Source organism: Suncus etruscus, chromosome 5 (genome assembly GCF_024139225.1).
Source record: "Suncus etruscus isolate mSunEtr1 chromosome 5, mSunEtr1.pri.cur, whole genome shotgun sequence".
Classification (NCBI taxonomy): Eukaryota; Metazoa; Chordata; class Mammalia; order Eulipotyphla; family Soricidae; genus Suncus; species Suncus etruscus.
The window spans coordinates 56,822,877-56,837,192 of NC_064852.1; the positions used below are offsets into that span (position 1 = coordinate 56,822,877).

The window sequence follows — 14,316 nt, forward strand, 5'->3', positions numbered from 1 at the left end:
GCAAAAAAATTTCTTCACAATTAAATTCAATTTGCAGCACTGGATGGAAAGTCAACACTGCTGTACATTAGATTCCAGTGCATATATTTTTCCTGATTATTCCACAGTACTCAACATCAGCTGTAAGTAACTGAATTAATAAAAATATAGTAAAAGTTAGAGAAATGAAAAATCTTTTGGTCCTATGAGTACACACATAAGAGATAGAGAGGATTAGGTATCTCAGTGTGATCCATACAGCAGCTGAGGATGGATATTCAGGTGAGGTGTAGCAGAAGATTATGAGAATCTCAGTGACCTACAACAGGATTATGGGTGCTTCAGTGAGAGGCAGTAAATGATTATGGGTATTCTAATGAAAAATTATAGGATTATGGATAAGCTTAAATCCTTGAAAGGCCAACAGACTGGTTTCAGATCCTGACTAAGTCATTTAAAAGCTGAGCAATGTTTGAAGATTTATTTAATCTTTTAGTTCCCTGGGATCTTAATCCTAGTCACATTCAGTTCAGGGGCTTTTAGTGAGTTTATTACTAGGGAGACCTGAGACTTATTTAACTCTTTAATAAGAATTTTAGAAACAATATTGATAAAGATGTTGAAGGAATTCAAAGAAACCATGGTATGAACAGCTAATAAGACTCTTGAGAGGATATGGAAGCAGAAATAAAAACAATTTAAACAGAAATTACAATACTGAAAAAACTTGGTATGTGAAATGAAAAACGTAGTGGACGACCTCACCATCAGAATAACAGCTTCTGCGGACAAAATTCAATGAGCTTGAAAATGACCTATATCATACATACAGAAAACAGCATAAAATGAAAAGGAGTCTTTAAATAAATGAATAATTGATGAGAACTTTGGGATGAATTTAAGAGAAACAACATAAGAAATATCAGCATCTTAGAGGACCAGGAAGAAAAGTCCTATGAAGAAGTATCAGACAAAGTTATCATTGCTGAGAAGTTCCCAGAACTGGAGGGCATTCACATTCCGGAAAAAATAAAAATACTCCATGATAACTCCTAGTCAGAATGATGAAAACCACCAATGCAGAGTACTGAATGCAGCAATATCAAAGCATGAAATTATATACAAATAGATTAATTTAAGAATCATAGCAGATTTACCAAATGAAACCTCCAGACCCAAATGCAGTGTTGGGATATAGTGGGGGGAAAAGGCAAGAAAATGAACATCTTAACAAGAATACTTGATACAGCAGACTCTCATTCATATTTGAAGGCATGATACAATATCTCAACAACTTCATAACTCAAAACCAAAGAGGATACCTTAAGACAATACAACCCCCATAACACACTAAGCTTCTATAAAAAGATGGCACAAAATTCCATGACAATCTCTGAATGCCAGTGGATAAAATGCACCAAAGAAAGACAGTGTAACAAAATTAGATTAGATAATTGAATTCAATCTTCTGCTTTCTGCAAGAAACACAGTTGAATAGTCAGAGCAAAATTCAAAAGTCAAAGGTTGGAAGACAACCTTCAGAAATATCAAACTAATATCACACAAGGACTTCAGGCTCAAAAATGAGCCTTATGAGACAGAGAATGTTATTTCTTAACAATCCAGGAATATTATCAGGATGAAATAACATATATGCACCCAATAAAGGGCCAGAAAAATACATAAAACATCTGCTAATAGACTAACAGTGGTCCTCAAACTTTTTAAACAGGGGGCCAGTTCACTGTCCCTCAGACCGTTGAAGGACCGGACTATAGTGAAAATAAAAACTATGAACAAATTCCTATGCACACTGCATATATCTTATTTTGAAGTGAAGAAACAAAACGGGAACAAATACAATATGTGGCCTGCGGGCCGTAGTTTGAAGACCCCTGGTAGGAGATATGCATTGATAGCAACACAATATTAGTTGGAGACTTCAAAACCACTCTTATTACCTCTTGATAGATCAACCAAGCTAAAGCACACAATAAAATATAGTTTTGAAAAAATGGTAAAAAAGAGGGTGTTAGAAGATATATATATGAAACAAAAATCCCTGTACATATATATGTGTATATATATATGTATGTATGTATGTATGTGTATATATATATATATATATATATATATATATATATTGTCCTCAAAAGCCAAACATGCATTCTTCTCCTATGCACATGAAATATTCTCAAAAAGAGACCACATGGTGGCCCACAAAGAATTTCAAGAAGGGAAGAGTAGTAAAGTTAAAACTAGTTTTATTTGGAAGTCCTGAGAAAAGGAAGGAAGAGAATCAGAGAGAAAGCAATCTGCTCAGGGAGAAAATGGGCTTCTTCAAAGACTGAGAAATCTAGTGCCTATCCCAGAGTTAAGTATGAAAGTGTAGATCCCAACAGTGGAGACATGGATAACATATACATGCAGACACTGTGTGTGGGCTAGCAACATGCATTTGTGCTTTATTTTTTCACTACTTTGTTCATAAAAGTTGACTTTCATTGTGTTTCTTTTAAGCTGCCCCTCATGGGGATTTTTGCATAAGTGAGGGTACATTGCTAAGTGATTACTAGTGTGGTTGCCAGTGGGAAGTGTTGGCCGGTAATTTCAATTTCTTTTGATATTCTATTCCTGGCCTGTGTTCCTGCTGGAACTTCTCTAGGAAGGGTTCCAGGCTTCTGGGCTACAGTGGTGACTGGTGATACTGTTATCAGTGACAAACTGACTTCTCCAATTCCTTCTCTTGGATTTATGACATCCCCAGAACTTTTACTACCTCTCAAGAATTTCTTGCTACCTCAATAATTCATTGCTATTTGGGGCCCTTCCGGCCTGCCTCAGTCTGTTATCTTGGATATCAGAGCTGCTGGGAAGTGCTTGGGTAATATTATATTTTGGAAGGATAGTTAAGAATTCAGATATGTTACCAGCCATTTATGTTCATGATGCTTTTTTGAAGGGGGCTAGCTCCTAGTATCCATACTTTTCTTCAGGAAGAATTGTAGTTTGACAAACAAAAGTCTGATTAGGTAGAGAAAGATAGATTCTTAGCACGTTTTAGGTGCTCAGAAAAAGAAACTTATCCCAAATATCAACCAACCTTATTTTGCTTGAAAAACAATGCCATAGGCAATGAAGACACTTCTAAAGCCATGCTGCCTATTGGTGGCAAAAATAGAAGGCAAATCCAGGTCAGGAGCTGATTTTATGTTCTCTTCCATCCCTGTGACTTAGAACTTTTCTTTTTCTTTGAAGGGCCATAGATGTAGATTACTTGTGGGAACAATACCTCTGGCAGAATTTTCTCAGTAAAACAAAAACTGCCTATTTTTTAATTAAAAAAGCAGAAGTTTTGCATACACTTTGGTCGTTACTCGAATGTTTGATGCAAATTTATATTGCATTTCAAATATACGTACATATATTTGCTTGAATTGCCTTTAGTGTTGCATTAAATAATTAACGATGGAGGTGGATTGAGGTGAATGGATGGTGAGATCTTTCTCTGCCACCCCAGGCCACGTGGTTCTGCAACCCCCATCCAGCTGGCGGGTCCCAGGTTTAGGTGACCGCGGAATCAGACTCATCCAGAGATAGGCATCAGGAAGCATCAACTTTATTCATGCCCTATTCACATGTGTGTGGCCTATATCATAACCTTTTAAGCACAGCCATTCTTTGCTAGCCCTGCATCTTAACTCATTTCAGCCATCTTCCCTTAAACCTCCATGCTGGTCAAAGACCAAAAGGGCAGAGACCCAAAAAGGGCCTGAATCCCCTGGGTCAAAGGCTTTATCTACCTTTTCCAAGGTAAGGTCAAGTTACCTAGGGAGAAAGGGTGGGGAATGAGGCTTCACTTTAGTAATTATTTCTTTTTTTATTTACTTCTATTTCTTGCTAAATTGAATTCCCTTCTCTTTCTTACCAAGATAAGAACTATAGGTGTCTTTCCAAACAACTCTTTTACCTTTTTAGCTCCTACAGTGATGATGAGTAATTGGTCAGAATATATATCCCATGCCATTACAAAGAAGTAGTACATCAAGTGATTGTTTCCTGCTACTTTCAGGAATTTGGGGTAACAATAATTTTTTCTATTAAAAATCACACCAGAAAAATATTTCTGGCATTATTTTCTGAGTAAAATCCTAAAAAAAAAACTGAGGTTTGCTCCCTTCATTGATTTTGTCTAACTAGAGAGAGTAGGTATTATGGAAATTTTTCTAGGAAAAAAAAAAAAACTTCATTCTTGCTTTAGCCTTAAATTCTATTTAGGTTCAAATAGATCAGCATTCTCTTTGCTGACAAAATCCCTGAAGAGAATTAACTAGATAATCCATCTCTTGACTTCCAAAAGTACAACTAATGCACCTCATTAGAGATTTTCTTTTAGGTAACCCCAGGAAGCAGAAGGAGGGAGGAAGATAATACCCTGATTAGGAGTGGGCCTGTAAGGCTCCAGAAATTCTCAGGGCATCTTGGGACAGGCAACTTAATGACTTAAAACTTTTGTTGTGTTTCTGGATGGGGAGGGAAATGCGGGCATATGGTGGTCTTTCAAAGAGTAAGCATACCAAGCCTCATTTTCTAGAAGTAGACATCAATTTTAAATGCCGTTTATTTTTTATGCAAACATTCTTTCAGTCCTTACTGACATTAGAGTACTTGCTTCAAAATAGCGTCCATTTGAAAGTATTTAAAATGTTTTAAATAGTTTAACTTTAAACCTATAGTTTTTTCCTTTGGTAAAACTAAGTGCCCTTGCTCCTTGTTTAGCACTATTGTATTCAACAAGATTAGACATTCACTGAGTGCCTCTGTTTTGTGCAGGGTGTGGTGATAAGAATATAATAGATATATTCCATTATGCAGCTATTTGACAAAATAAAGTCGTGAAATTTCATTGGTTGGATATGGAGAGTATTATGCTGACTTAAATGAGTCAGGGAGAGGGATAGACAGATTGATCACTCATTTGTGGAATATGACAATAATACCCAGAGACAGTAGAGAAACAAGGGCCAGGAAGACTGTTCCATGATAGGAAAATTGCTGTAAAAAGTAGGGGACTATGATCAAAATAAAAATTATATTAAAAAAAAAAAGTAGGGGAGTGAAGTTCGGGCAGAGAAGGGACCACTATGATACTGAGACTTGAAAATGATCACTCTGGACAAAAACTAGGTGCTGAAAGAAGGTAAAGTGATATGCATGATAACAATATGCAAACCACAATGTCTAAATGGAAAATGGAGGAGAGAGACAGAAAGAGAGAGGGAGTGAGAAAGAGAGGGAGTGAAAGAGAGAGGTAGAGAGAGAAGAATATCTGCTATAGAGGTGATATGCTGTGGGGAGAGCAGAAAGGAGGGGAGGGAACATTATTGGTAGGAAATGTACACTAGTGAAGGGATCAGTGTTGGACATTATATGAATGAATTCAATCATAAACTATTTCGTTACTGTGGATCTTATGGTGATACAATTATTTAATTTTAAAATAATGTGATAGATAAAATGTTACTGTTGTTCCTTAATCTTTTGCATCATAGTTAGGACTTGACAAATAATGTATTTTTCCTGAATTTGACATTTTCAAGTTCCCTTCTCCTAGTGAACTATTTAATATTAATTTTTAGCAAACTAGAATATATAGTAATTCTTGACTGCAAGTAGTTGCCAAAATATATGTAACCATGCAATAATAATATTTTCTGAAAGAAACAATTGATCACTTTAGTCATCTAATAGTCTGGGTATAGTGGAATAGAAAAATTACAAGTGGCTTAAATATGCTTTATATTTCCCTGGAATGTACAAATTATTTTTGAAGATAGCTAAAACATATTAGTGTAGTCTGGTTCTCGCTAAACAAAAACAAAATAGCAAGGAAGGATATCATTAATGTAGTCATATGTCTACCTCTGATTGGTTCCTTTCTACATTATCAATCATATTGAGATGGCAAAAAAGTCCTTCCATAAACTCAATTTTTCTCTATAAGCTTCCTGATACCCTTCTCTGAAAATTCTTGAAGAAAACGAAGATAAGTGTAGAGGGTATGAAGAGGTTGAATTTAAATGCAGAATTTAGGTTCTGAGTTGTTTTGTTTTTATTTTTCACTGACCTCTGTATATTTAAGTATAAAATGTAACCATTGAAATTCCCTATCTGTGTTACATCATTTACATGTTTTTGTTTCTTTCTGCTCAGGTTGCAATCTTCATCAGTTAGCCTCTGACCATAATTTTTGTTTGTTTAGGAACTCATCCAGTGGCACTCAGGGCTTTCTCCTCTCCCTGTGTTTAGGTGTTATTCTGATGATGCCTGGAGGATATATGTAGTATTGGGATTTAAACCAGGATTAACTAATTGCAAGACAAGTGACCTATCCACTGTACTATCTCCCTAGTCTCAGCTACATCATTTTTATTGCTAATATTCTTAGATTGTTTAGCCACTCGAAGTATACCTTTAATGAAAATTACATCTAATGTTTGCATATCTTTCTATTCTATGGTATAATTTTCCCTTATGTAAAGTGCTTTTGGAATTGAGCTTTTCTCTTTTAAAAGAAAATAGATGTTGCTGATGGGTGGAATGGGCAATAAAAGCATCATCTTAAAATTTATTAATGTAACTTCACAAAACTGTCCAATATGGAAGATAGTTGGCAATATTGAGCAGTACTTTGAGTGAAAAATAATATGGATTAGATATGAATTGATATGCCCATGGTTGTGGACTCATATTAGAAACATAAAGAAAATACTTTGTTCTCTTATCCATCATCCACATTTAATCCTGGAGATTTTACTATGTTCTTAGTTCACTTTGTAAGTCAGATCCAGGGATGAAAAAGAAGAGTTTTATATGTTTTGCCTGTCAGTAGTAATGTTAAACCACAAACGAATTGGGGTATTCTTTTAAAATCCTGTGATTTATCTGACACTTATTTTTCCCCTTTAAAATTTAGTATGCTGGTGCTGAACAAAAGCTGCTAGTGATCTCTAGGAACATTGTTGTGGTATTTGCCGGAGTGCTATCTAAAGTGACAATATATTCTGTGCACCCTCCCCATCACCAGAAAACAAATGAGTAAATAAATCACAGAAGCTGAAGCAACCAGGGCTCACAGGGATGCCTGTCAGCCAGACAGCTGGCCTCTACATTTCCATTTAGCTTGTATTATGGTCTGCACTTATGTTTGGAGCTAATAGAAACGTCATTAAATGTGGAAGTGGTGGTGGTTTGTTAAACCTACTCCCCTGATAGTCATCGGAGTCCAGATCTGACATCTCAGATAAAATCACCCACTCCGTGGAGTCATGGCCTGGGAAAATAGGCAAAAGGCTGCCAGCAGCATTGTTCATGGTTGAATAAAGACCACAGATTCTCAGATTTAATTAGCATTAAGGATAGGTCTAAAGATGCATGGGAAAGTCCTAAAGAGGTAACTGAATCCATGAAAAGAGCATGACATTTGAAATGAGAACTGCATTTAAATCACAGCTTTACTGCTTATTGTTAAACAGGTTGCTTAATAGCCTATCAAAACATCTTGCATGTAAAGGGGATTCAAAATATTTTTTCTTTTCTCTCCCTTGCGTTAGTATGAAGTTAAGTTTACTTTGATATTAGACAAATATATATGTACATATATATATTCCTTAATTGAGTCATCATGAGATACACAGTTACAGAGTTGTTCATGAATTAGTGTCATACAAAGTCCAACACCTTTCACCAGTGCCATCTCTCTCTCTTCCTCTCCCCTCTCATTTTCCTTTTAGACACAAGGATTTGCAATATTGGTACTGAAGTGTTATCATGCATATCACTTTATCACCTTTTAGTACCCACTTCTGATCCAGAGTGATGATTTCCAAGTATCAGTATAATAGTGGGCCCTTCTTAGTCCTAACTGCATTCACCACTCTTTATGACATACTTCCTACCATAGACTAATCCTCCTGGCCTTCATCTCTATTATTTCTGGATAGTAATAACATACTATAATTTTTCTTAGACAATTTTTTTTTGGTTTCTGGGCCACATGCAGCAGTGTTCAGGGGTTACTAATGGATCTGCACTCAGAATTAGCTCCCGGCAGGCTCAGAAGACCATATGGGATGCTGGGAATTGAACCTGGGGTAAAGTACTAGGTAGGCTGTGTTCAAAGTAAATGCCCTGCTGTTGTGCTATCGCTTCAAGTTTTAGAAGCTACTAATTATGATGTCTGAGAGCTGAAAAGAATTTATTCAGCTAACGAATGACTCTCAATCTTTATCTTTTGTGATCATATCAAAATTATAACTATATGTTTGGTGGGAGGCTCCTTCCATGCAGTGCTCAGGGACTACTTATGATGATATTCATTTCAGGTATTAGGCCCCAAATAGTTCAATACTTGGGCCCAGAGATACTGTGCTGCTTAGGTCCAGTGTTGCTGGGATCACCAAGAACACTGTGGCAGTATTTAGGGAAACCTAAAGTATCAGGGATTAAATTTAATTTTTAATTCCTGCAAGACAAGTGCTTCAGCATATTCTGTTCTATGCCAAGCCTCTACATTTTCATATTTTTACATAAACCAAAAAGAAAATTTAAATCACAATTGGATATTCAAAGTGAGACAATTTAAATTAAATTCACAGTTGACTAACTTTATAAAGTTGGGTGTTTCTTTACATTCCTGTGATCTAATTTCATCACATTCAAGTTACAAAAGTCTCATGTGCTTGAGATAGGCTTCATTTCTGAGCAGTGCTCAAAGACAGAGGTATGTCTTTTTAGGAAAGAATAGAATCAGAAAGGAGTATAACTATTGTTATCATCAGCATACATCAGTATCTACAGATAGGCTTTGTGTCTTTTCTCAAAGGTAAAAAATATATTTTTTAAAATGTTCTAAAGGCTTGACACTAGGAAAATTTGAAAATATTGCCCCCAAATGCAAAGCCCTTCAGAAAGTACTTAAAATTGAATTGGAATGTATAAAATAAAAAAAGAATTGTTAAGTTTGATATCAACACTCAAAAAATGAATAACAAAATAAGAGAAATGCTGTTTTGAGGAAGAAAGACAAACTAACAATGGTAAAGAACCACCAAAATTTTATTAGGCAAGATACTTTCTAGACATGGTTAAACTATTTAATTTTATATTGAAATCAAGAGCACTATAAATACATTTCTCAAGCAGAGTTTTTAACCAATGATCTAAATCATTGGAATGCAAATTTAGAATAGACCTTTAAAACAGTTTCTTTCTGGCCACTTCTTTACTAACGAAGAAACTGAAGGACAGAGAAGTTTTGTGACTTTGATTAAAATCACTCAGTTGGGTTAATGTATAGGAAAAAATGTTTTAAATTGTTTTAAATTAATCTAAAATTTGATGAGAATGGGTCTGTATTACCACCCAAAATATAATTAAATCACAATGATAACACAAAGATAAACCTCAAGAAATGCCCTCCATCATTTCCTTCCTCCATCCTAATTTGGGATACTACAATTTTTCTACATAGTCCTGAATGCACAATAATTTATTAATCCCTTAACAACATGTGTAAGTCAAAATCAATAGTTGATTGAGAATATGCCTTTGCATAAACTATTGACAATCACTTACCCAATGGGTCTATATAAATTGTGAGCCCATTGAGATAACCAGTTGAAATTTTCCTCTTTTCTTTAAAGCACTGACCTATTTCACATTTAGAAAAGGAACAAACATTATTTTTAAATTGAGAAGGTTTCCAAGCAGGACAGCAATTTTTCCCTTCCTTGTTATTCAAATAGAACCTAAATTAAGGCACTTCAGTGCCCCTTGTTAGAGAAACCACTGAAAGTAGTCACAGACTATTGTCTATCCATGAAAAGGAACAATTTTAATATGTAAGTACTGGAATCTCAAACTGAAATGAAATATTTTGTTCCCAGTGGTCTCTCGTCATGCTAAAATAGTTTCTTCTGTAGTTTAAAATTGGTCTTAGATTACTGAAATAGGATTTAGAAAACTGGAGTAAATATATTCTGATTTTCTTGGATTAGATCTAATATCTAATATAAATGAATAGCCTTTCTCTATATTTTCCAATAGGTTATTATTTATTTTACATATTAATTAAAAATGGAATCAAATGTTTTTGTCCAGTGTCTCATAAAATTTATTATAGATTATACTTACCTGCAGCTTTCTGTAAATTAAAGAATCTTGGCATCACTCTCATATATTGTGATTCTTTGAAAAATTCAGCCAACCAAGAATTTTAAACAAGCTATGCTCTAACAATCTCCCTTCTCCCTATTACATTGACTCTGCTATTAGTGGCTGGTGTACCACCCTTTGGACAAAGTTTTAATAAAATATTCACTATTATTCATTGTTGGAGGGACTGCATACTAAAGAATGAAAATTATAGGATGATTTAAAAGCTATGAGGTCTCATTTAGTGAGATGATCATTTTAATCATAACTCAGTCAAGTCCTGCTTAGACCATTATTCTGCATCTTTATTAATCTTTCTGTACTATCCCCACATTGACTTGGAGAGTTACTTCAGAACAAAGATATGCCTACTTCCCTTTCTTTCCTTTCACACAGTTGAAATAGTCAGTTCTTTGACTTTTGGTATAGCTGCATGCATTCATCCAGGTTCATTTTTCTCCCCATCTGAAGTATTCTCTATTTAAACTATTTAAATTACCTTCCCTTCCTTGCTTTATGTGGACATTTCCTGGTTAGTGCTTAAAGTAATGTTCAGTTTGAAGGATAAAGTCATTTTTTTAAATAGGTATAATGTATTATGTACAATGTTCAGTTTGACAATTTAGTTCTTCCAGCCAATGACCATAAGTATCTTTTTTCTAGTATCTCCCATTTCTTCTTACAAGATTATATACATTTTTAAAAATAATATATTTATTTTAGTACCAGGATGATAATCATGTTTGTAGTTGGATTTCAGTTATAAAAAATCACACCCCTTCTACAGTGCAACCTTCCCACCACCAATGCCCACTAAATCCCTCCTGTCCCACCCCCGCTGATATTTGAGATAGGCATTTTATTTATCTCACTCACTATCATCTCATGATAGTGGTTAGTGTAGTTGTTTCTCTAATTGAACTCACCACTCTTGAAAAGCTTCAAATCATGGGTTGGTCCTTCCAGCTCTCATCTATTTTTTCTGGATATTAATACCATAATGTCTTTTATTTTTCTTAAATCCTACAGATGAGTAATATTATTCTGTGTCTATCTCTCTCCCTCTGACTTATTTCACTCAGTATAATAGTTTCCATGTCCAACCATGTATAAGAAAATTTTATGACTTCATTTTTCCTGATGGCTGCCTAGTATTCCATTGTGTATATGTATCATGGTTTAGCCACTCATCTCTTGAAGGGCATCTGGGTTGTTTACATATTCTGGCTATTGTCAATAGCAGTGCAATAAATAGATGAAGGTTAAAGTTCACTATTTTGCATATGGCTAGCCAGCACCACTTGTTGAGAGGCTTTCCTTGATTGATTTTGTGTTTCTTTCTTCTTTATCAAAAATTAACTGATTTTATGTCTGAGGAACATTTTCTGAATACTCAAGTCTAATCTATTGATCTCAGAGTCTGTATTTATTCTAATACCATGCTGTTTTAATGTCTTTGTAGTACAATTTAAAGTTGGGGAAAGTGATAACCTTTTTCCTAAGGGTTATTTTAGCTAAAGTTGGGGAAAGTGATAACCTTTTTCCTAAGGGTTATTTTAGCTATTTGTGGTTTGTTCAGCTTGATCTATGCTCTCTTTGAATTCTATAAGGATCCTTTCTATTTCTTCTCTAAACTCCTTATCATAGAGGTTAAATAGATCATTGGCACTTTTTAAATCACCAGAGCTGCCATTTTTATTCTCTATGCATGGTGTTGGCCTGCACTGTTTCTCCATTGTCATGTTTGTAGTGTGGTATTTTCTATGTGTTGTGCTAGGGTACATTGGCTAGAAGATGTGTGTAACTATGAAGTGAAGCCAAGCTCCTTTGGCTCTGCTGTGGTGGGTGGAAACAGTTCACCTCTGTTGATGTGCTCCCAGGAGATGCTTTCTGTTGTTGTGCCCTTAGGAGCTCTTCTGAATGGGTTGGTTTATGGCTGCCTCATGGAGCAGAGCAGAGGTCATTTAAAATGTCTTCCAGTGCCAAAATGATAACACAGTGGTTTTATAGATTTTATAGAATTTGTTGATGACTAAATCCTATAAAGAAATGAAACAGAAAAACATATACGTCTAAAATCATCTCACTCTCCTTACAATTTGGGATCCACAAGAATGAACATGAATTACTTTTCTTATTTGTCTCTTGGAGCTTCATGAAAGTATAACTTATTTAGAACCATTTTTATGAATTCTGTTTTAATATTGTTTTTCCCCATATATAATTGGTAGCAAATGAACATTTTTCTGAAATAATTCCTTTAGATTTTTGAATATGATACAGTTCTTTACATTAAAAAATATTGTCATGTTGTCATGTATACAGAATTTTACTGTCCTGTTTTGAAACAGAATTGTAATATGTCAGTAAAGTAGAGTTAAATTTCCAACTTTCATAAATCTCTTTTTATTCATTTTGTTCATTTTTTAACTATTTGTCCAATAATTTTTTCTTTATTTTTTCTTGATCATTGTTACATTATGCTTTAATTGTCACATTGGTGAGTGAATAAGAAGAAAGGAGTAGAGAAAGGAATAGATTTATAACTTCACATTCTAGATTTGTTTCAGAAAACAGAATAAGGAAGTATGCTTTTAATGACTAGTTTGAGCATCATATACACATGATTTACTTACTTAGGTAACCCATCAGAACTGTCCCAAGTATCTTTATTATATTGCCATTTCTCTGTCCATACCAAGAAACTATAGAGACAGATAGTCTTTTTCTTCCACATATCAGTGTCAAGATAAGAAGGAACCATTATGTGAAAAGTAGGTAGTATCTCACTTCCTTTGGCCAGCTTGAAGCACCACAACATACATAGATTACCTAGAAACTGCCCTTAGCTATGCTTCTTATAAATTGGTGCATAAGTATCCAAACTCACTCCCAGAAAGGATGATTTGGTCTGTTTGCCTGAGTTTCCTAAGGAGTCAGCTTCATATACTTTGTGCTATGCTCTCTCTGCTGGTATTTATCAACTGACTCAAAATAGCCACTTACATTCAAATTCTTGCTTTAAAAATTCAACATTGGTGGTGGGAACGCCCCTGATTCAATATCACTATGTACCTAAGATATTACTGTGAAAAATTTGTAATCCACTTTGATTAAAAAAAATCAAACCTCAAAGTTGAATGTTGCTGATATATTAGTGAAAAGATCTTCCTTTTAAGAATTCAAAATTGGCACTAATGAGTTATAAATGTTAACTAAGAAATTAAGTTATAAAGTGGCAAATTTCAGGGAACTACATTTTTAAAGCATTGACTTTTTCCTATCATTGTACTTCATCCTTGTATGCTTTGAGCTAGGCTATTCATAAGTTTCTACATTTACTGCCTTCTTCGGTAGTTCTTTTCTCTTTAGTTCTTCAAACAGCTCTGTGTTCTCTATTTTGAAAAAGATTTCCACTTGTCTCTGCAATACCCTTTGGCTACTGTCCATTATATGTCCTTCATTTCCCAGCCAAACTTTCAAATAAGCATCTAAGAAAATTGCCTCTATTTTCTCTTTTCAATTTTTGCTTAACCACTGACAATTTGGGCACCATCATCACACTTATGTCAAATAGCTCTCAAGTCCTCACTAACAACCTTATTACAAAATGTAGAGGTCCTTTTACTCATCTCTTATAATCTGTTACCATTGAATATATTGACATTTTATTTTTGAAAATTGTCTTGAAGAATTGAATTCTTCAAATTTAGTATTGGAAGGGGCATGTGGTCTAACCCTTTCTTTTTAAAATATGTGGGAAACTAAGAACTAAAAAGTGTAATAATTTTCCCAGCAAAGTGCAAAAGTGTTAAAGGTTGAGAATTTTTAGTACAGAGCATCTGACCTATTATTTAGTTGGAATGCTAATTTTAAAGGTGTTTAACCCAAACTTCCCAAGTGTTTTAAATTTCCCTGCTTTTTCTAAAAAGGGATTTTTATCTGTTCTCCCCAGGTTTTTCCCTCAAGAGAACATTTTAATTTTATACCCTTTTTAAAGCACTCATTGGGCCATTTACTAGTGACCCATTGAGACATCAAGAAAGGGCAAAATAAAGACATCATTTTTGGGTGAAGCAGCAGTGTGTTGTGTTGTTCAGTTTCAATCAGTGGTGCACAAGG

The 14,316-nt window shown here is 34.6% G+C and overlaps 1 protein-coding gene and 1 non-coding gene across 2 annotated transcripts in view; both read left to right on the forward strand.

Annotated features, from left to right (window-relative positions):
- Positions 1–14,316, forward strand: part of NCKAP5 (NCK associated protein 5) — a 564,957-nt gene that overhangs the window by 199,762 nt on the left and 350,879 nt on the right. The window lies entirely within an intron of this gene.
- On the forward strand, positions 14,182–14,316 carry LOC126009976 (small nucleolar RNA SNORA21). The gene has a single exon (XR_007496123.1). It is a non-coding gene; the product is annotated as a small nucleolar RNA SNORA21 (small nucleolar RNA).